Consider the following 22,697-nt stretch of genomic DNA (forward strand, 5'->3'; position numbering starts at 1 on the left):
GATATTTATATAATATCGTCATATCGCCCAGCCCTAGTTACAACCATATGTAAAGCTCAGCCTTTTTCATTGTTGTGCGACGAATCGAACAACAGAAAAAACGACAAAGAATTTGTTATTCTTGCAAGAATCTACGATGAGTCCAATCTGGAGGTGATGACGAAGTTCCTAGACATGCCCATATGCAATGTGGGTAATGCTGAGAACTTGTATCAGAAGATATCCCAAGTATTGAGGTAAGATAATTTCACTGTCTACCTAGTTTGCATTTAATTGTAACAGCTAATATTAGAGCATAGCAGCTTTTGTCAGGTTGTTTTATGGGCATATCTTTATTTTTTTCCAATAGCAAAAGAGGAATTCCATGGGAGAACCTTGTTGCCTTCAACTCCGACAACGCCAGTGTCATGAAAGGCCGGTACAATTCTGTTATTAGCAGAGTAAGGGGAAGCCAGCCTAATGTCCAGGACCTGGGCTGCATTTGCCACCTTGCCCAGCTTGCCACTGGTTGTGGAATCACAGCAGCTAAAGTTCCAGTGGCAAGCATTTTGGCCGGCATGCACAACCACTTTGACGCAAGGTAAAAACTACAATTTCTCTCCTCTTGCCTGTACCCCCATCTCTCCCTTATGCCCCCCCCCCCCACACACACTCATAACTAATCCCATATATTAGTAGCCTACACCATGAGCAGACCTACAAAATATAAACTAGAACAAGGAGGGCTGCAGCGTTCTTGTAGTGTGAATCCAGTGTTTAGATGAAGAGTGTATATATATGAAGAGTGCCTGGAACTTCTTTGTTTTTACCTACAAAATGTTCTTGTTTTCAGTGCAAAGAAGGGTGAGCTCTTCAAGGAGTTTCAGGAGTTTACAGAGTCAGATAACCTGAAGCTGCTAAAGTACTGCGTTATCAGATGGCTCAGTCTGCACACATGCATACTGAGAGTACTCAACCAGTGGGAGGCTTTGAAGGTAAGATTGTAATACTAAACTCCACTCCGCCGATATCTCTATGTATTATGGTATGTTTCCATTGATTATTTTCTCCATATATTCCCCATATAGGCATACTTCAACAGCAATGAGGACGTGGAAAGTAACCCCAAAGTTCGTTTCCTGGCAAACCATTTTGGAGATCCGGTTACGAGAACATACTTTATGTTCTTAAGTTATGCTCTTAAGCCTTTGGCTGATTTCAACGCAGCCTTTCAGGTGGGTGTCATGACTTGTGATAATGTAAGGATTACCATATAAATATCATTATGATGATAATGCTTATCATTTCACTGTTGTCTGTCTACAGTCGGAGGGAGTCCAGATTCACAGACTCGAACGTGATATGTGTCAGCTGATCGGGCGGTTCTTGGGCTTCCTCATACCACCCAGGTCCATCGTGGGTGTGCCTCTCAAGGAAGTGCAATATGGAGAGGGACATCAGCTGGCAGATGAAGAGCTCTGCATTGGAGAAGAGACACGTGCATTCATCGAACAGGCAGACATCCCTGTCTCAGCCAGGAAGAAAATCTTTCAGTGAGTATATTATTATTGTAGTTATGATCTCAACTTGAGAAGTCTGTTGTGTGCCCTGAAATTACACTAATGAATATGATTTGTTTTAGAACTGTAAGAGCCTTCTATGAAGCAACTATACGAAAGATGATCGCCTGCTTTCCAATCGACTCCCAACTCCTGAAGGACCTGGCAGTGCTAGACCCTGCATTGCGGCTTGACATAACTCAAATGACAGGTATAGAAATAGTTTAAGATAACTTCTGTGGCTCCTCACAACATGCATTGAGCTGTGCATAGCCTGGTAGATGGTGCCATCTAGTGGCGATCAAAATGCTTGATTGTGATTGGTCAATAGCGCTCCGTTACCCGTATCAGCTGTCATTATTGCGCGTTGCCCATGCCAGCGGTCAGTTATCGAGAAATAATTGGCCGCTGCTATGGGCAACCGAGCGCTATTGACCAATCACAATCAAGCATTTTGGCGAATGTGAAAACGCCATGTAATAACCCTTTTTTAAAGACGGGTAGATATTAGCAACAGTTTCCAGTTAGAATAGAATTATAATTTCCAGTTGAAGACAGCAAGATACTTTGACTGTATTGTATAATGTATTGTATGGTTTTGTTTTACAGTGAGAAGGCTAGGAGCCCTGTTCCCTCAGTTGAGTTTCGATCTGAATCTGCTGTCACAGGAACTCGCCCTATACCAGACGGTCGAGCAGCTCCCCCAAGAAGACAGAATCGACAGATTTTGGGGCCTTCTAGGCAAGGACTTGAAGTTCAGTGAGCTGGCGAGACTTATGAAGGCTCTGTTATGCATTCCACACAGCAATGCCAGCTCTGAAAGGGTATTCAGTATGGTGAAGAAGATTGTCACAGAAAACAGACTGGCATTGGACAACAGTACTGTTTGTGCTCTACTGTCATGCAAGATCAATCACCCTGGTCCAGCTGAAAAATACACTCCTTCTCAGAAGGTGTTGAAAAATGCGAAGTCTGCAACGTATATCTACAACAGGTCCCTGGCCGAAGCAAGAGCCCCCCGCGCATGAAGTATCAGTCTAATTAGATTAGATTAAAATGTATTGTCATTATACAGTACAACGAAGACATTTGGCATCCAACCAGAGTGCAAATGTAACAGTAAAGTGCAATAGTAATATACAATACATCAGATGTATGTACAGTACAGATCACTTTAAAGGAAGGAGGTATTGTATAGTTTAGATACAGTTACAATTGTATATTGTAGTGTACATAGGATCCAGTTTTTCATGAACATGGCATGTCTTTTTTTATCATGCATATCTTTTGTTACCTATTTTTATTGTAATGTGCACAAAATGTCACTTTAAAAGGAAGAAGGTATTGTATAGTTTCGATACAGAGTTACAATTGTATATTGTAGTGTACATGGGATCCAGTTTTTCATGAACATGGCATGTCTTTTTTTATCATGCATATCCTGTTAGCTATATTTTTTGCATTTTGCACAATCAATGCGGGCGTGACCACCTGCATTTCACTATGTGACAAATAAACCTCTTGATTCTTCTTGAGTTGTCGTATTAATATTAATATGTGCAATACACAATTGTTAAGGGGATGCAGACCAGAGGACTTCTTCCCCCATTTTCAATTCATAACATTTATGTATGAATTGTAAGATTTCAATAAATATGAACATGTTAATGCTACTACTAAAACTGAATTTATACTGAATTTGTCTTACACTTAATGCAGGGATGTTCACAGCATTTCACTTTCAACCAGGTATCTGATTAATTTAATGTAGCAACTAGTTCACCCAGTCCTTGTTGGACTGAGTGATAAGTGGTTGCCTAGTGGAGATTTAGGATTCACTGACTGGAGACTGTAAGAAAAAAAGCTGCAAGAAAACTAAATGTCTGGCATCTATGGTTTCCAAATACTGTCAAATTACAGTAAAATCAAATGCATTTACAGATTACAACCTTTATTTAATGGTTATTTTGATAAAAGGTAATTTACTGTGTTTTTATAGCATTTACACTCTACACAGTAGGAAAACAAAATAATACCGGTTTTGACCAGCAGATGGCAGCGACGAGGCAGCTCCATTGGGAGGGGGCAGGGCCGGGTGGGAGGGGGCGGGGCCACGAGAAGGGGCGTGGCTAAAACCTGTACGGATTTTGAAATCCCAATGTTGACAGCTATGACTATCACCAACATCTAAGAAGGGAGATCCCCCCTTGAATGGCCCTTCTAAGGTTTCTCTCCTCCTCCGCTTTTTTTCCCTATTGTTAGGTTTTAGTGAGTTTTTCCTTACCTTCGCGTGGGGTATGTCTGGGAGTGCTTGCATTCTTTCATTTATTTGCATTCATCTAAAAAATTTTGGACCTTATGGTGTTCTTGTTCTGTTCTTGACTTATTGTGTTATGTTTTCTTCTTGACTTGTTTAAAGAAGACCTGTACGGCCCATGGGGACATTAACGTGTGTTGTCGGTAGAGCTGCCGCGGTATTGATGTTTTCCTTACCGCACACATTTGCAAAATATTTCCTACCGCCGCGGTTATTACCGCACGCACACAAAAAATAAAAAATTAAGTTTGAATGCATTTTTTTTTAGTAGTAGTCTACTCTTTATAGCATATAGCCTGCCTCTAGTCTAAATGTCTATCTTTAGAGGATGACTTTGCAGCATGAATATTGTTTGGGATTCGGCAAGCACGCATTAGTTATTGAAAGTGAAACACGGATTCGAAGTTTCCCCTCTGGTCGTGCGCAGTTCACTCGGTGTCGCGGGCAGGGGTGGTTACCCCTAACCCCCCCGACCCTTTCTTATTATTATTACTATAAAGTTACTACTTTATAATAAAGGCATTCGTTTTGTGGCATTAACATTATATTAGTTATACGTTCAATAACATCAGCGTATTTACCGGACCATAGCAAGGCAAGCAATACTCTATTCATATCTCAGTTCCTTTCTTTGCTCAGAGCGTGCTGAGTTGTCCCATTCTGCGGTCTGTTAATAAAGTTTTCAATCAGACAAGTGTATAGAACGAAGGGCTTTTATTATAACATTCGTTGCAGACAGTAAAATCATTATGTCTCGTTTAGTACTCCTGAGGAGCGATGGTAGTCCACTCCGGCGGAGAGTTAAAGCTAAGGTTATTAGCCGTGTTGTGATGAGCTGACATTCAGGACGTAAAAAACGAATACGCGCTTGCCGATTGGTGGTAACACACTGCATGACGCTACAACGTGTGACGCGTCTCTCTTCTGACCAATCAGTGGTCTGCAATGTTTCACGTGACTTTTCTGGTACCCAATAGGGTCGCTTGGAACCTCGATAGAGGAGTAGGGTATATCTGCAGAGCCGCAAGCCCAACGAGAGGAGGGTAATTTATTATTATTATTATAAAAAACAGCGGTGACGCGGTATTCAGCCTACTCTGCGGTGGCCGTGATGTAACAGCGATACCGCGGTAATGCGGTAATCGCGGCAGCTCGGGCACTATAAATAAATTTGATTTGATTTGATAACCGAGTACTCGAACTAAGCTAACCTGCTAACGCTAATCACTGGAGGTGATGCACTATGCTCAGAGGCATATTGAGGGAAGGGAGGGCTGAGAATCTGTCTCTCTGTCTATCTCTCTCGTGTGTGTGTGCGTGTCTCGCTCTCTCTCCTAGGGCTGGGCGATATGGAAAAAAAATCATATCGCGATAACGATATGATAATGTTATCATATTTCTCGATATCGATAATTATCGAAATTGTTATAAGTATAATTTTTTTTTTTTTTTTTTTTCTTTTAAACAACATAATATGTTTATTTTGCAGCAATTCTTTGTCATTGCCGCCATCTTTAGTGTTACATCCCCTCACACTCCAGTTCTCAGGCTGCAGCTGGTTTAAAAGCAAAAGTAAACCGGCTTCTCTGCTGGCTGTGGCTCCAGGGGAGTTGAACAGTTCTGGCTCTGCTCGTTTATTTTCGATCTTTTGGCGCTTTTTTGGTGGACAAACCACTGCACATGTGCACCGTGACTCGTGACTGGAGTCTAGTTCTGCTAGCACACATAGCCTACTGTGTACAGACGGTTTCAAACTGTATTTTAAATTAGAAAGCAAACAAAATAAAATGGACAAGAGAAAAATAAATCTCAATTTGGTCAGTATTGTCATTTGGACAAGCAAAGCCATTACTTTAAGTTGCAGGCAAGAAAGACAAGTCTGTCCACCGTCTCTGGTTTTAAAACTGCCCTATTAAAATATATCGCGATATTTATCATTATCGTTATATCGCCCAGCCCTCTCTCTCCATCTCTCTCCTGAACCTATTTCAATCAAAAGGAAGATATTGATGGACAGTAGCTATAGTATATAGCTCAGTAGCTGTAACAGAATAATTGTATTAATTACTATTGATTAACTATTATTCAATACCGTTTAAATTATAATGAATTAAATAATTGTATAAAAATGTTTCCATGTTCTGTCATCTAATAATATATTCCATTACCTTTCCTATCTGTATCAAAGTCAAAATGTTGGTATTGTGACAACAGTACAACATACAAAAGCAGCTTGACAACCGATATCCTTTGTGTCTAGTAGGCATGGGCCAATGTGTGATTTTGGTGATATGTGCTATTGCACAGATGTTGACCCTTAGTATGCACATCGCACGCACAGTATAATATGCATGTAATAAATAGTTTGTTAATAAACTCCGTTACTTGAAACATTTTCACTGTGCTCCTAAATTTCTTTGTGTGCTCCTAATTTTTATTTTATTTAGGAGCACATGTGCTCCCTGGGGAAAAGGTTAACGTAGAGCCCTGTATATAGTAATAATAATAACACATGGCGATATACTAAAAAGCTATTTCTATTTTTTGGCTGGTAAAAAATCTGCCTGGCTGGTAGTTTTTTTAATCTACCAGCCACCTTGGCTGGTAAGTCAACAAGTTAATTGTGTTCCCTGCACATAGACTCAGTCGTAAAGAAGGCGAAGCAGCACCTCTACCATCCGAGACAGTTAAGGAAGTTCAGAGTATCAGGCAAGATACTCCAGTCCTTCTACTCTGGAGCTGTAGAGAGCATCTTGACTGGAAACATCACTGCCTGGTATGGAAACAGCAAGGCACAGGTAGAGCTGCCGCGATAACCGCATTACCGCGGTATCGCTGTTGCATCACACCCACCGCAGAGTTAGGCTGAATACCGCATCACCGCTGTTTTTTATAATAATAATTAAGTAGCGCCCAGACGTTGGGCTTGCGGCTCTGCAGATATACCCTACTCGGTTCCAAGCGACCCTATTGGGTAGAAGTGGTACCAGAAAAGTCATGTGAAACACTGCAGACCACTGATTGGTCAGAAGAGAAACGCGTCACTCGTTGGAGCCTCTGAACAAAAGCAGAAAGCCGCCATCTTTACTGCCTCACTAAGGATGCATTTCATTCAGGATTTGTTTGCAACAGCACCAAGTGCAATAAACAAAAAAGGATGGATTCACTGTGTATTCTGCCTCATTTATTGATGAAACAAAACCGACATCAACCCAATTTACCACCGAGCGGAGGGTTTAGTGTCACAACAAGATCGCTGATGTGTTAAGCTTGTTGTTGTTGTGTTAGCCTAATGCTAACGCTAACGTCATTTTAGAGTAGACTAGGTCTTATATAACAAGAGGTGCAAATCCAGAGCCTGCAGAATAATGAAAGACCCTCACCACCCCAACAACAGCCTGTTCAAGCTTCTGCGGCCAGGCAAACGCCTGCGCACACTAGGGCTGACCCCCATCAGTCGATTAGTCGACTAATCTGTCGAAAGGAGCCGTAGTCGACTGGCCAACCTCTTAGTCGAATATAATTAAAAGAAATATAAATTATTTACATTTTTTATTTATTTATTATTTTTTGTATCATTCTTTCCAAAAGACAAGAGGCCTAGAAGCGTGGCTAACGCTAATGGCACGCATACCAGAAGGTAACTGCCTACGAAAACAGGCACAGAGGCACTGAAAGAGGATTTCACCCATCTAATGAACACACTAGACTAGACAAATATCAAGATGTATCCATCAGTGGACCAATTGCATGCTTTTGCAGAGTACAAGAAGCCTTCAGTCGACTCCTTCAGACATTAAGCACCCCCACAGCCCAAATGGAATGATAAAAAAAAATAAAGAATATAATTTTTTTAAATATTATACTTTTTTTTTGTCGACCAATAGTCGACTAACGGCAAATTTTGGCCAATCCTAGTCGACCATCCAAATCCTTAGTCGGGGACAGCCCTAGCGCACACCAGTAACTAGGACAGAGACTTCAGCTCAGCTTCTTCCCCCAGGCCATCAGAGTCTTGAACACTGAACTCTCCACAGTGTTCCATCGATCCAGATCGATATATCGATCTATTATCAATAATCAAATAGGATCGATGCAACGTAAAAAGATCTATTCATATTGCGATACTCTTATTTTGAAAATCCCCTCGTGAGCATATCCGCCCGGCTGGCTGCAACAACAACAGTAGCGTCAGTGTGTAGACGTTAGATAGTATTGCTTCAGAGTCCGCCTATTTTGCCCGAAATAAGTGCCTGTTGTTTTTTTCCCCGCAAGGGGTTAAATGCATCTAACATGCTTTCCATCCTCGCCATTCCTTTATGCCCACGTCGCGTTAAATACCGAAATTAACGTTGCGTTAGCGTGAGCTAACTAAGCTAAGCAGCTAACCGTGAGAGGAGAGGAGAGAGGAGAGGGGACTTGGGAAGGAGCAGGGGTGGGGGCAGTCTACCTTTCTGTGGGGGACTGGGGGCAGTCTGTGTGTGTGTGTGTGTGTGTGTGTGTTACTGAGGATGGACAGATAATGTTGATATTTAAACATGAATACATAATATTAGGGATGGGTACCGAATTCGGTACTTTTGAGGTACCGAACCGAAACACGTCGGTACTGATAGTTTTAATTCATTGATCTGTTGTCAATATCTGTACACTGACGTCAGATGTCTCTGTGTAGACACAGGCCGCCCCAAGAAACGGTCTCTGTGTAAACAGATGGGCCCCCTTTGAAACAGTCTAGACACAGGTGCATGATGATATCAGGAGCATGCACAAGCCTACACACACACACTCACACACACACACACCAACACACATGCACACACACAAATTATATGCCGTCATCTCAGACATCAATGCACACACATAGAGAGACATACACCCCCCGAGAGTGTCTCACTTTAGCACACACACACACCGACACACACACACTCTAACACACCAACACACACACACACACACACACACACTCTAGCACACTAACACACATAAACACACAGAAAAGCATCTGATAAGGAGAGCGGAGGAATCAGCCCCTCCTTTCCCCCATCTAAGCAAACACCAGCACACACACACACACACACACACACCACACAGACACCAATGCATACACACCGAGAGAAATACACACACCATCTGATAAGGAGAGCAGAGGAATACAGCCCCTCCTCTTCCCCATCTAAGCAAACACCAGCACACACACACACACACGGACACACCACACAGACATTCATGGATACACACAGAAAGGGATACACACACCATTCTGACGAGAAATGTATAAATGATGTGACGATGTATTGACGAAACCACCACTTGGCACTGGCTCGCTCTGTGTGCGGAGGTGCGTGGTCCGGATTGTGGTCTACTTGTGCTGTGACGGTTCAGTAAAACTCTGCAGACTGCCATCTGACTCTGTCTCACTCTCTGTTCACCTCGCCGACATTCAATCAAAGAACTATGAGGGAATTCCTTTCAAATGGGGGCTCGACCGGGATTGGTGATCGGAAAGAGGTGAGCAGAGACCGAGTAGATTATCTGCAGAGTTGGCACAGGATGAGTAGATCATAATCTGTTTTTTTTTTTTTTTTTTTGTTATTGTTTGTCTTCTTGTCCGTTTCGTGCATTTCTCCTGGGACGAGTTGAATGGCTGTGTGCGGCAGATCGGATGACGGACCCCGGGGCTGTTTCTTCAATGACGAAAGGTGAGCAGAATACCAAGTTTCTGCAATTGGAAATTCCAAATTTAAAATAGGTTTGTCATTTGAATGAAATATGCCTGCGTCTGCGAGATCTGTGGCCACACACTGTACATAGGACTTCATGCAGTTTTTTATTTTTATTTTTATTTTTTTTATCGAGTCAAGTCCTGAGAGGTTGGAGTCCTGGTTAGGGGTTAGAGTCCCCGGGTTAAAGTTCCCTGGTTAGGGGTTAGAGTCCCCGGGTTAAAGTTCCCTGGTTAGGGGTTAGAGTCCCCGGGTTAAAGTCCCTGGTTAGGGGTTAGAGTCCCCGGGTTAAAGTCCCTGGTTAGGGGTTAGCACCTTTCCAACGTGGCCCCCGTCGTCACGGTCACTATTAGTTAGAAGGAAAGTGGTACGAAAAAGTTCTGATATGTGTGTTGAATTAATAATGTGTAACACATGTATGAAGTTCCATATGATGAGTGAAGCCATGTCTCCAGTCGAGTCAAGTGGATATATGAATATTCATCACGGAACACAAACCCAGTGCGTTATGTTGTTGATAAGGAGGCCACTATCATTATATTAAAATGAATAAGTGGTAGGGAGGCCAACCTATTATTATTAGAATAAATATCGTCCATATTGCATTAGTGTGCTGCTCTGTGGTAGAGGGATGCGGCCGCGGAGCGAGGGAACAGGTCTCTCTCCACATTGCAGTTTAATCATGATCCAATTCTTTAGCGGAGTTCTCACTCGCTGTCTCAGCACACATGAAGCGCGCACCGCGCACTGCTGCTGCTGCTGCTGCTGCTACCCCCTCCCCACCTGTTGCATGTAAACAGAGGCTATTGCCTCACCGTGACGTTAGTCTAGTCAGTGTGGGACCTTCGTGAGATAACGTTAGCTACCGTTACAAAATGACCCAGTCAACTATTCACTTAGTTTAATACATGACTTTGAGGCATTGTGTAACGTTATCCAGCCGGCTAGCTACGGATAGCTCCCGACATCAACAAATCCATCAGCAATAGTCCAGTGCATAATACCTCGGTTGGCTAGGTAACTAGTCACTACGAAATGTCGCAGTAAACTAAATAGTTCACTGAGGCGTTGTCCCAACGCCATCCAGCAGTAGCTACAGAAAGCTCCTGGCATCAATGTCCTACAAGCGTCCTGCAAGCTACCTACAACAACAACATGCGTATTCGAGTCCCTGGTTTACATCGCATGAGTGAGGGCTGCTGACTAGGGTCCAGGTGCAGCGCCGGAGAATTCTTTTGCATGCTGATTCTGAATGTAGCGTTTAGGGTCCAGCTGCACCCCCGGAGAATCCTTGCTCGAGTATACACACAGACAGTGGAGCTGTTTGCAGACAGCGAGGTGGCGATGTCTCGCAGATAATACAACTACAAGTATGATTATATAATATATATATATTTTATTCAAAATAATGATTATATAATTTTTTTTAATCAAAAACAATCGATATAAATAATGGTAAAATAGTTATTTAAAAATTTGCCCCTAAAAAAAAAAAAAAAAATATTTTTTTGCCCCTAAATTTCTCATTTAGGGGCAAGTGTGCCCCTAAGTGAAAAAGCTTAGCGTACAGCCCTGTGGGGGCTATGGGTCTTACGTCTAGGTCAGGCATTATAGCTCAGCTACAATCAATGGGCGCAGAGAGATTTGTGTCAATGTCAATCCGTGACGTAGCATTTTTTAAAGAAGGTATGTTGCGAAATGGGGCAGGAGAAGGAAGGGTGATTACGTTTCCCCCCCTCAATCCCCATTAATCTGTCTTGTGTTCCCTCTCTCTTAGGCCTAAGGGGGAGTGGGTGTAGACTGGAATTGGCTGAGATTAGGGGTAGAAAGGCCTAATACGATACTAAGTGCATGTCTTAAGATTCCAACTAAAACATGTGTGTTGATACAGGTATGAAAGGTTGTTGTGTTTGAGTGATAGATTTTGTTTGTCATGGTTTATTAATAGGTGGTATGAGAAGGTATTAGTAGGTGTAATAGGTGGTATGAGGAGGTGGTATGAGAAGGTATTAGAAGGTTGTATGAGGTGTGGTGGCGACACCTAGCGGGCAGATACTGTCACATCGCTCCCTGGTAGCGTCTGCTAAAATGTCTGGGCGTGTTAACTCCTAAATCAGGGAAGACTGGTTAAATATATATGTTTGTTTTTCTCTCTCTGGTTTAATCAGACTGATTGTATTCAAACTTCCGCTCTTCTTGTTTTATGCTTTTTATTGTATTTAAAATACCCGCAGGGGGAGTTTTATTTCTAAAGATTTCTAATTTTATTTCCTCTCAATTCGTTGTTTCTATGGCGTGACGAGCTATCATTCTACGTACCGATCCAGACTATGGCGTGACGAGCTATCATTCTACGTACCGATCCAGACTGAAAAGCCAGTCGATCCTCAACTCTTTGCGCGCTTTCCCCACGTGGACCGTCTGGTCGGTCACGACTCTAAAAAAATCATAATCTCCATCATCACTTTAATCATGATGTAATTAGACGATACCAAATTACATAACAAAGTTGTTTTGTTACAGAGACTACATACACTGCAAGGGGAAGGGAATCCTCAACGTTCTCATGGTGTAACTAATAACAACTCTGACCAGGAAATATAATACAATTATATGAGTAATACTGTCACGGTGTCCAATGAGCAGACTAGTATGAATGGAATCCAAGTGTGTTTCAAGTTGTTCGCATATTATTGTTTAATTACACTGTAAATACAGAAATGGAGGGGATGCTGGGTACCAGATGATGGTGAATGGAGGGGAGGCTGGGTGTGTAGGTGATGGAGAGGGTGGTATGTATGGTATGGACGAGTTGGAGGCCCTGTTGGGGGATGGAGAGGATGCCCACGAGACGAGTGCAGGATCCGTGCTCAAGGCACCGGCCTATGAGGAGCCCTTGGAGGATGCGCCGGCCGGCTCTCCTCCCCGTCTCTTTCCTGTCCAGCTGGGGTCCCCCGTGTCTGAGCCACCGGACTCTGCTGACATGATGGCATCCGGGGATGAGGATGTGGGGGAACCAACTGCAAGTTTCTATGAGGTCGTGGTAGGGTTGTGAGAATGTGGTCAAGATATTGTTGCGTGTTTTGTTTTTTATTTCCTTTTTATAGTATAATCATTAGAATATTGTCTACTCATGGGATATTGTATACTCTTATGTGGGACAATGTGTGTTTTGTTTTGATTTATGTGAATTTTAGTCTGATTTTCTAATGATCCTTCGGCATAGAGATTGCAACCATTGAAAATCATTGCATTATTTTTTCTTCTTTTTCATTTGTGAGTTTGGGTGATGGTGACGGAGTATGACGCTGATATGCCGGAACTCGGAATCTGAAAGTTGAGTGGTTCTTTACGCATTTTTTTATGTATTTCAATCAATGGGTTTTCTCATAAATAAGTCTGGATGCATTGTACTGGTTGTTGAGTAAGCTGTGTGGTGTTCTGTGTGCTTTGATTCTTCCAACAGGCTATCGGGTTGGGGAGAGGCTGAGCGACCATGGACGCGATGGGGAACGGTCAGCTGTCATCCGCTTCATTAGGGACGCTGTGGTCATGCTGAGAACCGTACCGAGGCCCTTCTCCGCCGGTGGTGGGGTGGAAATACAACCCCGACGATGTCACGAGCTGTTGCTCGCTGCTCGCCTGAAAATATAGGGCTGGTGCCGGATTGAGGGGGAGGGGCCGGCAACAGGACTTCGGCCTGAATTCAGTATGATGCAGTGTCCTCTGGGGGTGATGGCTGACTGACGGTCGCCGCTCTCTGCCTGATGGCCTGCGGTGTTTGGACTCTGTGTGGACTCCACACAGCAACTGAATAAATTGAACTGAATTGGACTCCACACAACAACTGAATAAATTGAACTGAATTGGACACAACAACTGAATAAATTAATAATAGATGAGAAAGTATAAATTGATTGAAATTATGCGAAATGTGACTGAACTGAAACTGAACTGTCTTGAGATATGGTTGATATTGTGCAAAAGAAAACTGACCTGGCTGAACTGTCTTACATAGTATTTTAGGCATGTACATTGTGCGAAAGCGGTCAAGCATCATTTCCATATTTTACAGGTCCTGGTTAAGGTTAAATCAACGTCAGTTTATTGTTATTTTTTTTGTGTTTTCATTCCTCTATGAATTTATATTGTGTGATTGTAATTAGTATTTCACGGGTTGATCTATGGCCTGCCTTGGATTAAGTGCAGGTCTGGTGTATTGATGACAGTGTTGGTGGTCATCCGATATGTAGGTATATGTCAAAGCGATGTACTCTATTTGTTCCTGACCTTGGCCTTTTGACAGGTCCATGCTTAGTGTATGTCTTGGTGATTGATGGTTGTGTCATATTGTTGGGTGCACAATGAATTGTTGTGTTGACATATGGATTTATATGTCAAAAGGGGGATTGATAGTTTTAATTCATTGATCTGTTGTCAATATCTGTACACTGACGTCAGATGTCTCTGTGTAGACACAGGCCGCCCCAAGAAACGGTCTCTGTGTAAACAGATGGGCCCCCTTTGAAACAGTCTAGACACAGGTGCATGATGATATCAGGAGCATGCACAAGCCTACACACACACACTCACACACACACACACCAACACACATGCACACACACAAATTATATGCCGTCATCTCAGACATCAATGCACACACATAGAGAGACATACACACCCCGAGAGTGTCTCACTTTAGCACACACACACACCGACACACACACACTCTAGCACACTAACACACATAAACACACAGAAAAGCATCTGATAAGGAGAGCGGAGGAATCAGCCCCTCCTTTCCCCCATCTAAGCAAACACCAGCACACACACACACACACACACACACCACACAGACACCAATGCATACACACCGAGAGAAATACACACACCATCTGATAAGGAGAGCAGAGGAATACAGCCCCTCCTCTTCCCCATCTAAGCAAACACCAGCACACACACACACACACGGACACACCACACAGACATTCATGGATACACACAGAAAGGGATACACACACCATTCTGACGAGAAATGTATAAATGATGTGACGATGTATTGACGAAACCACCACTTGGCACTGGCTCGCTCTGTGTGCGGAGGTGCGTGGTCCGGATTGTGGTCTACTTGTGCTGTGACGGTTCAGTAAAACTCTGCAGACTGCCATCTGACTCTGTCTCACTCTCTGTTCACCTCGCCGACATTCAATCAAAGAACTATGAGGGAATTCCTTTCAGTACTACCGAGTATCGAATCAAGTGAGATACCGTTTTTTTTTTTTTTTTTTTTCATGTCAACGTTCACACGCACAATATATGCTTACCTAGGATTTTACTTGATTCAACAACAAAGCAGTCGGAGCAATGGCAAGCTGAAAACTGTCGAAATTGTAGTTATTTGAAGTTTGGATTTTTTTCTTTTTTAAGACTGAGGTAGGTAAATTAAATTTCTTGAGACTAAGGTCGCTTTCACACAGGGGCTGTTTGGTCCGGACTTTCGGACCAGAATTCGATAGTCCGGTTTTTCGGGTCTGTGTGAATGCGCATCGAACTCGGTTCGCGGACCAAACAGGCGAACTCTAGTCCGCCTGAAAACGTCGGTCTCGGTTCGGCTTCATCGAACCAAACGTAGGAAGTCACCTGATAAACCATCTTGGGTATATTATTACCGCGGCGCGCATTCACTGGAAAACAAGCACACTGCATCTATCTATATCTACTGTGCATCTTGGGGTAGAACAAGGAAGAAAAAAAACACAGCTGTTATTATTATTAATATTACCACGGCGTGCATTCACTGCAAAACAAGCACACTGCATCTATCTATCTATCTACTGTGCATCTTGGGGTAGAACAAGGAAGAAAAAAAACACAGCTGTTATTATTATTAATATTACCGCGGTGCGCATTCACTGCAAAACAAGCACACTGTGTAAACATGTCTCGTGGACAGACTTGGGGGGCAGAAGACCAAATAAAACAGCTGCTTGTGGGGAATGTGGGCACTCACAAAAACAACGAGGTGTACAAGTTGTTTAGCGAGAGGATGGCGGTAATGGGAATTATAATCGAACGATGGATCAATGCCACGTCTCTGCTACTATCACGCTCACGCAGTTTGTGTTGACGCGCATTTCACTTCCTGAAAGGGAGGGATTTCCACTCTCCATTGTGTCCAATAGACGAGCGCCCTTTTCGACCGCGTGACATTGTTCAGAAGGTCTCGGTCCGCCTCACAGATATCTGTGTGAACGCAGGCGAACCAAATGAAGAATGCAACAATGTTGCAACTTCACCACCAGAACCGCACCGAGTCCTCCAAAACTATATGTGAAAGCGACCTAAAGTACCGAAAAAAGGTACCGTTGGGTACCGGTATCGATTCACAGGTACCGGTATCGGTTCAAATGTGAAAGGTACCCATCCCTACATAATATATGTATTCATGATCATCATGCAACATAAAACAATTGTAGGACGTTTTGGAGAGGAAGGGGTTTTAGCTTGCGTGTTGTGAGTTCCAAAACATTTTACTTAAAGTTTAAAGCTCAATATATAAAAAATTAACAGGAGGTCTATTTGTATTAAAAACAATAAGATTGTTTTTCATTTAAATGTCTGGAAGAGCTCAAAAATACAAACATCAATTGATATTTCCGTAGCCTTTTTTTAGTTGATCTAAATGTGACTGATTGTGTTAAATGGGCACATAATATCGCCTCATATCGATCGCAGGCACCTGAATCGAATCGTATCGTATCGTGGCAGACTGTGATATCGGCAAATATCGTATCGTTGTCCAAAGAATCGATATCGTATCGTATCGTGATGAAACTGGTGATTCCCACCCCTAATGAGCACACACACAACACACATATTTGCTCACACACTAACAGTCACTTTAGCACGAACACACACACATGCTGCACACGCTCACACTCAACGGACCCGCCGTAACTTGTTAGTGGGTCAATGTTGACCTGGGGTCTAACTCAGTACTCCTGACCACTAAAAAGAAAGGAGCATCACTCAATATAGTTAATACTACATCCTAACGAATAGGGGTGTAACAGTACGCGGATACGTACTGTACCGCCTCAATGTGGTGCTCCGGTACAGTATGCGCTGTGCACCGAACGATTGCAACGGTATGGAACCTTTTTTTGCTGAACTTAAATCCCCCCGGCCCTAATATAACGTGCACAACTAACCGGATGTTGTTTGTTCATCCCATGCAGCACGCAGCTACACTGAACAAGAGCTGTAATTCAGCATAGCATATTAGCCTTAGTATGGCGAGTCAATACTAACTGACCAGCCAGAGCTAGAAGATGCTCCCACAACATTCAAGTCTCCCGTTTGGGATAATTTCGGATTCCCAGTTAACCACAGTAATGGACAAAGACAGGTGGATCGCACTAAAGCTACGTGCCGGCTAGCCCCTTTCGTGACTGTGATGCACACTTGTGAATGATGCAAGCCTTGCATCAGTCACGAAAGGGGCTACGTTGCCGGCATTGTTCAACTTTATTGCAAACTTTATCACGCATTTGAAACAGCATCACCCTAATGTGAATATCACTGGTACACCGAAGAAGCAAACCCAGCTCCCTGTGGCATTCAAGCAGCATCTCGCTATTAATTCAGACCGGGCCAAAGCAATAACAAACGCCATATGTGTTTTTATAGCAGCAGATCTGCAACCATACTCCGTTGTTGAGAACACAGGGTTTAAGCACATTTTAAAAGTAATATAGACCCGCTACCTAGTTCCCTCTCGTCCGTATTTCAGCCAGCAAGTCATACAAGCTCTGTATAAACTAGCCCCTTTCGTGACTGTAGCAAGCCCTGCCCCAGTATTCAAGCAGGGCTTGCTCATGAAAGGGGCTCTGTATAAACAAGCACACGCTACAGTTGTCCAAGGCATCTGCTATATAATAATCTTCAGATTTACATATTAGTAAATGGTATTAGTAGGTTACAGCAGTAAGCATTAGTTTGCTCAGTAAATTATGGCCAATTCGTTTTATATTGTTTAATACAGTTAAATAAATAAATAGATAGATAACTGAAAAGCAATATTTTTTTACTGTACCGAAAATAATACCGAACCGTGACTTCAAAACCGAGGTACGTACCGAACCGTGGATTTTGTGTACCGTTACACCCCTACTAACTAACATTATATGCATTCATAACCATATAATCCCATTGTAATTTGATTTTATGGCCCCCAAGACACATCATGTCCCTAATTTTTAAGATGAAAATGAGGTTGTTCAATCATAATATACAAAGTGTGAAACCCATAGATAATAATGTTTTGTGACTATAATAGAACAATATTATAGAATATAACTTCTGAAAAAAAGTTTAGTATATTTATTATTATTTTATTTATTTATATTTAGTATTTTTATAGTTTTATATTTTTATAGTTTTACCTTGCCGGGTCAAGAATGACCCTAACACGGTCACAGTCGTACCTTTTTTTCTGCAGATACCTTCAGAATTTTCAAAATGGTGAAACATAGTTTTGCTGTGCTTATATATGTTGTGGAGGATATCATAAAGCCTTGTTCTAATAAAATTAACTAGTAGTAGTTATTACATATTATAACCTTGAAACGGGTCGCTGGAGACCCTAACACCACATAAGGGTTAAAAAAAACAGGGAGTGGTTCTTGTATAGTAAAAAAAAATTGAAGATAGCATAAGGATATATAGTATAACTGTAGATTGTATAGTATAGTAGTGTATATAAGACCCAGTGCCTCATCCGTAGCTAACATTGTATTGCACTATCGCAGGACCTTAGCATGTCTTACCATGCTTTTTGTAAACTTTATGTACATATACCTGTTACTGTTATGTACCAACCATACCAACCACCATACCAACCACCCTCTCCACCACACCCTGGTGGGGCAGAGCAGCAGTCGCAGCGGACGGCTAATCTCCCTGCACTCACAGACTGAGCGGCATAGGAGGTCCTTTGTCCCCACTGCCATCAGACTGTACAACAGTGTAATATAGTGTGGGGGACCTTGACCTCTGACCCACACACCTGTTTTTACACCTGTTTTTATACACGGTTTTTCATACAGCTGTTTTTTACACACTTGTTTTATACACCTGCTTTTATCTCATCACGCTCTTATTGATATTGATAGATATGATTTAATTGAATTTTATCATATGCTTATTTTTAATTCATGATGCCGACATAACGTGAAACAACTGAATGAGAACTGTCAATGTCTGTATACTGTGTGAGCTGCGAGATACCCTGAATTTCCCCAAGGGGATTAATAAAGTATCTATCTATCTATCTATCTATCTATCTATCTATCTATCTATCTATCTATGTCTTATTCTTATTAGGGATGCACGATATTGATTTTTTGACACCGATAACTTTATGCTCCTCAAGCCGATACCGATATTTATTGTATTATAATATTTTTTTTAACTGTATATATATATATATATATATATATATATATATATATATTTTTTTTTATCAAAATTTTTTTTTTGAGTATTTATAAGCTCCGACGTCATCGGTACTGCTATCGGTACTCGAGAAATTATGAAGGTTTTTTTTGAGGAATTTAAACGTCGCAAACTAGAGCGGGCTGCCTGCTCTCTCCTCTCTTCCCCTCCCACACACTCACTCACACACACACACACACTCACACGGGTGCTGCGCTGCCAAGTCGAGTACAGACAGCTCTGCTCTCATAATGGCGGACAGGACAGTCTGGGTCTATTTTACTAAAGTCGATGCTGACAACGCTCGTTGCCACAAGTGCAACAAGACATTTGCCAGTAATGTATAAGCGCGCTGGTACTTGTCAATGTGGCTGGCGGGGAGATAACGTTAGCTCCGAGTAGAGTAATGGCTGACAATCCGGAGGTAAATAAACGAACGAGAGCTTCTGATTGGTGGTAAGAAGAAGAGGTGGGTGCAAGCCGTGGGACGTAATTGGCATATCGACTGTCTCTCTCCGAATGTAACGTGACTACGTCACAGCCAAGAAAGGGAGCGCTGGATTTGTGAAAAACTCCCTGTTCCTAAACCACACGCTATCAGTTTTACCACAGTACTGGCAAAACGGGAGGAGGCTATAATAAAAACAAGCGCCCTTCATCCAAATCCACCCACACCGGATTTCTTTTAACCAAAAAATTTATTATATGTTATCGGAGCTATCAATAACGTTATCGAGTTTATCGGGATGACATCATAATTGCTGATATCGGCCCGATAATTATCGTGCATCCCTAATTCTTATTACTTGTATATTATTGCACAATCGCTGCGGGCATGACCACCCGCATTTTACTGTATGCTTGTATGCCGTGACAAATAAAACTCTTGACTTGACTCATTAAATAACGTTAGATGTAATTTTAGACTTAACCTAACTACCCCTTCCGTGACTGCGAGCTAAACCTAACTTTAGTTTGGAATATAATGTTCATCTATCCTCCCTTCTGCGACGGCGCAGTTTGTGTGCTGAAATTCACCTCGTATCATCGTACTGTATGATCATATGACACTCAAAAAACATGGATAAAAAAGTTAAACGGTGGGAAAGCGGAGCTGCTAAGTTAAAATCTAAACAGGAAAGGGACAGAAAGAACGCGTTACTTCGGCAAAGCAAAGCAACTATCTCTACTTTTTTCACCCCGTCAGGTGTTCTTTGAGAGTGTTTTTGAAAGTGGGTAGTGATTCACAATTCCTTTACAGCTTTGGGTAGGGCGTTCCACATTGATGTGGCATAATTGCAAAACGTGTTTAGTCCCTTGTTTGAGCCGAATCTGGGTTTAACATGATTTGTGGAGCTCCCTCTGGTGTTGTGATAGTGGTATTCACTGACCTTTGGGAAGTATTTTGACATGTACATGGGTACCTTGGTCGCGTAGTGTATCTTGTAGACCAGGCCCATTGCAAGTTACTGTACTCTGTCGTCTACTCTAAGCCATCCTAGATTGTCAAAGTGGGCAGGGGTGATCAAAGTCCTTTTAGCTTGGCCCTCAGAGCCCACCACTTCTAAATATTCGATATATTTTTTAAAGTGACATAAAAACGCCACTGTGCGTGCGTGCACGACGTGTATGCGTGTGTGGGGGGGCCTCCACAAGAATCTGGCCCAGGGGCCTCTGAAGTCTTAATCTGGCCTTGGGGAGCACCACAAATCACGTTAAACCCAGATTCGGCTCAAACAAGGGACTAAACATGTTTTGCAATATTCATGCCTTGAATATGTCATTTACGACAGGCGCGCTAGGTGCACCTTTCTGTTATGAATACCTGCACACGGGGTCCTGATGACCAGTTGGCTGCTAGCCCTGGATAGTCACACTCATGTTGCTCACTGTGCAATAAACAAGTTCACGTAATCTCCTCGTCCCGAATGATTATTCTCTAAAGCTCGAATACGACATGCCACATCAATGTGGAACACCCTACCCACAGCTGTAAAGGAATGTGAATCACTACCCACTTTCAAAACCACTCTCAAAGAGCACCTACGGGAGACTGCAATTCGAAACTGGCCCCTGTAAATGTCCTATAAACCCAACCCCCTCCAATGTACAGTCCCCCCCCCCCCTCCCCCCCACCTACCCAACCACCTCCAATGTACAGTTTCCCGGGATCATCCCTATGTTCCCCAGGTCCTATGTTCCCCGGGTCCTGCCATCAGACTGTAATATAGTGCGGGGGACCTTGACCGCTCTGACCCACACACCTGTTTTTACACCTGTTTTTATACACAGTTTTTCATAGAGCTGTTTTTTTACACACTTGTTTTATACACCTGTTTTATCTCATCACGCTCTTATTGATATTGATAGATATGATTTTATTGAATTTTATCATGTGCTTATTTTTTATTCATGGTGCCGACATAACGTGAAACAACTGAATGAGAACTGTCAATGTCTGTATACTGTGTGAGCTGCGAGATACCCTGAATTTCCCCAAGGGGATTAATAAAGTATCTATCTATCTATCTATCTATCTATCTATCTATCTATCTATCTATCTATCTGTCTTATTCTTATTACTTGTATATTATTGCACAATCGCTGCGGGCATGACCACCCGCATTTTACTGTATCTGTATGCTTGTATGCCGTGACAAATAAAACTCTTGACTTGAGTCATTAAATAACGTTAGATGTCATTTTAGACTTAACCTTCCGTGACTGCGGGCTAAACCTAACTTTAGTTTGGAATATAATGTTCATCTATCCTCCCTTCTGCGACGGCGCAGTTCGTGTGCTGAAATTCACCTCGTATCATTATAATTGGTACATAAAAAGGTGACAAAACACATCAAACATAACATATCAGATGCATGATTGAGCTTCTTAACGTTATAGTTCTGCTCTTACCCGAGTCTCGCCTACTCGTCTTCGGAAAATTCAAAAAGATTTCATAACAAACCCAAACCGGAAACCGGTGTTTACCTATAACTACTCCTCCAATCCTTCCGCCTGGTTTTAAAGGTTCCGTTTGGTTTTCAGAATCACTGTAGAAAGATTTAGGCAACGCAAATAAACAAATCGATACAAGTGTTTGCTTGTAAATGCTGATATAATTAAAGTAAGTCACAATAGCTTAATTAATATTCACAGTATTCGACATCAGAGACAATTTTCACGGAGGTGCTGCTACATTATCCCATTTCTCCACACTTGGCCGAGGGGTAAGGCGCTCCCATAGTCCAGCAGACTGTACACAGAGCAGACTCCGCGGAGTCTGCTCTGTGTACAGTCTGCTCGACTATGGGAGCGCCTTAACAGTACTGTTTATTTGAATACCGTTTATGTCACAAATGTATCAGTAGTGTACTAAATACCTGTATATGTCCCTATGCCATAAATGTCATGTATGTTGTGTATGTCATAAATGTCTATATGAATTGAAAATGGGGGACCCTGGTGGAAACAAGACAAACGTCTTTCTCAGGTCTGCATCCCCTTAACAATTGTGTGTATTGAGCCATACTGTATTGTACCCATTCTGCAATCTGTTAAATAAAGTTTTCATTCATTCATTCATTCATTCATTCATTCATTCATTCATTCATTCATTCATTCAGT

General features: G+C 42.3%; 1 protein-coding gene across 2 annotated transcripts in view; it reads right to left on the bottom strand.

Moving 5' to 3' along the window:
* The window catches only part of anapc15 (anaphase promoting complex subunit 15), a 117,085-nt gene extending 95,038 nt beyond the window's left edge, over positions 1-22,047 (bottom strand). For both annotated transcript variants that reach the window (XM_084317057.1, XM_084317056.1), the window contains exon 1: positions 21,987-22,047. The gene's annotated coding sequence lies outside the window, so the exon portion shown is untranslated. The remainder of the gene's footprint in view (positions 1-21,986) is intronic.
* Positions 22,048-22,697: the final 650 nt, after the last annotated feature.

The sequence above is a fragment of the Notolepis coatsorum genome, assembly GCF_963971535.1.
Source record: "Notolepis coatsorum genome assembly, chromosome: 1".
In the NCBI taxonomy this organism is placed as follows: domain Eukaryota; kingdom Metazoa; phylum Chordata; class Actinopteri; order Aulopiformes; family Paralepididae; genus Notolepis; species Notolepis coatsorum.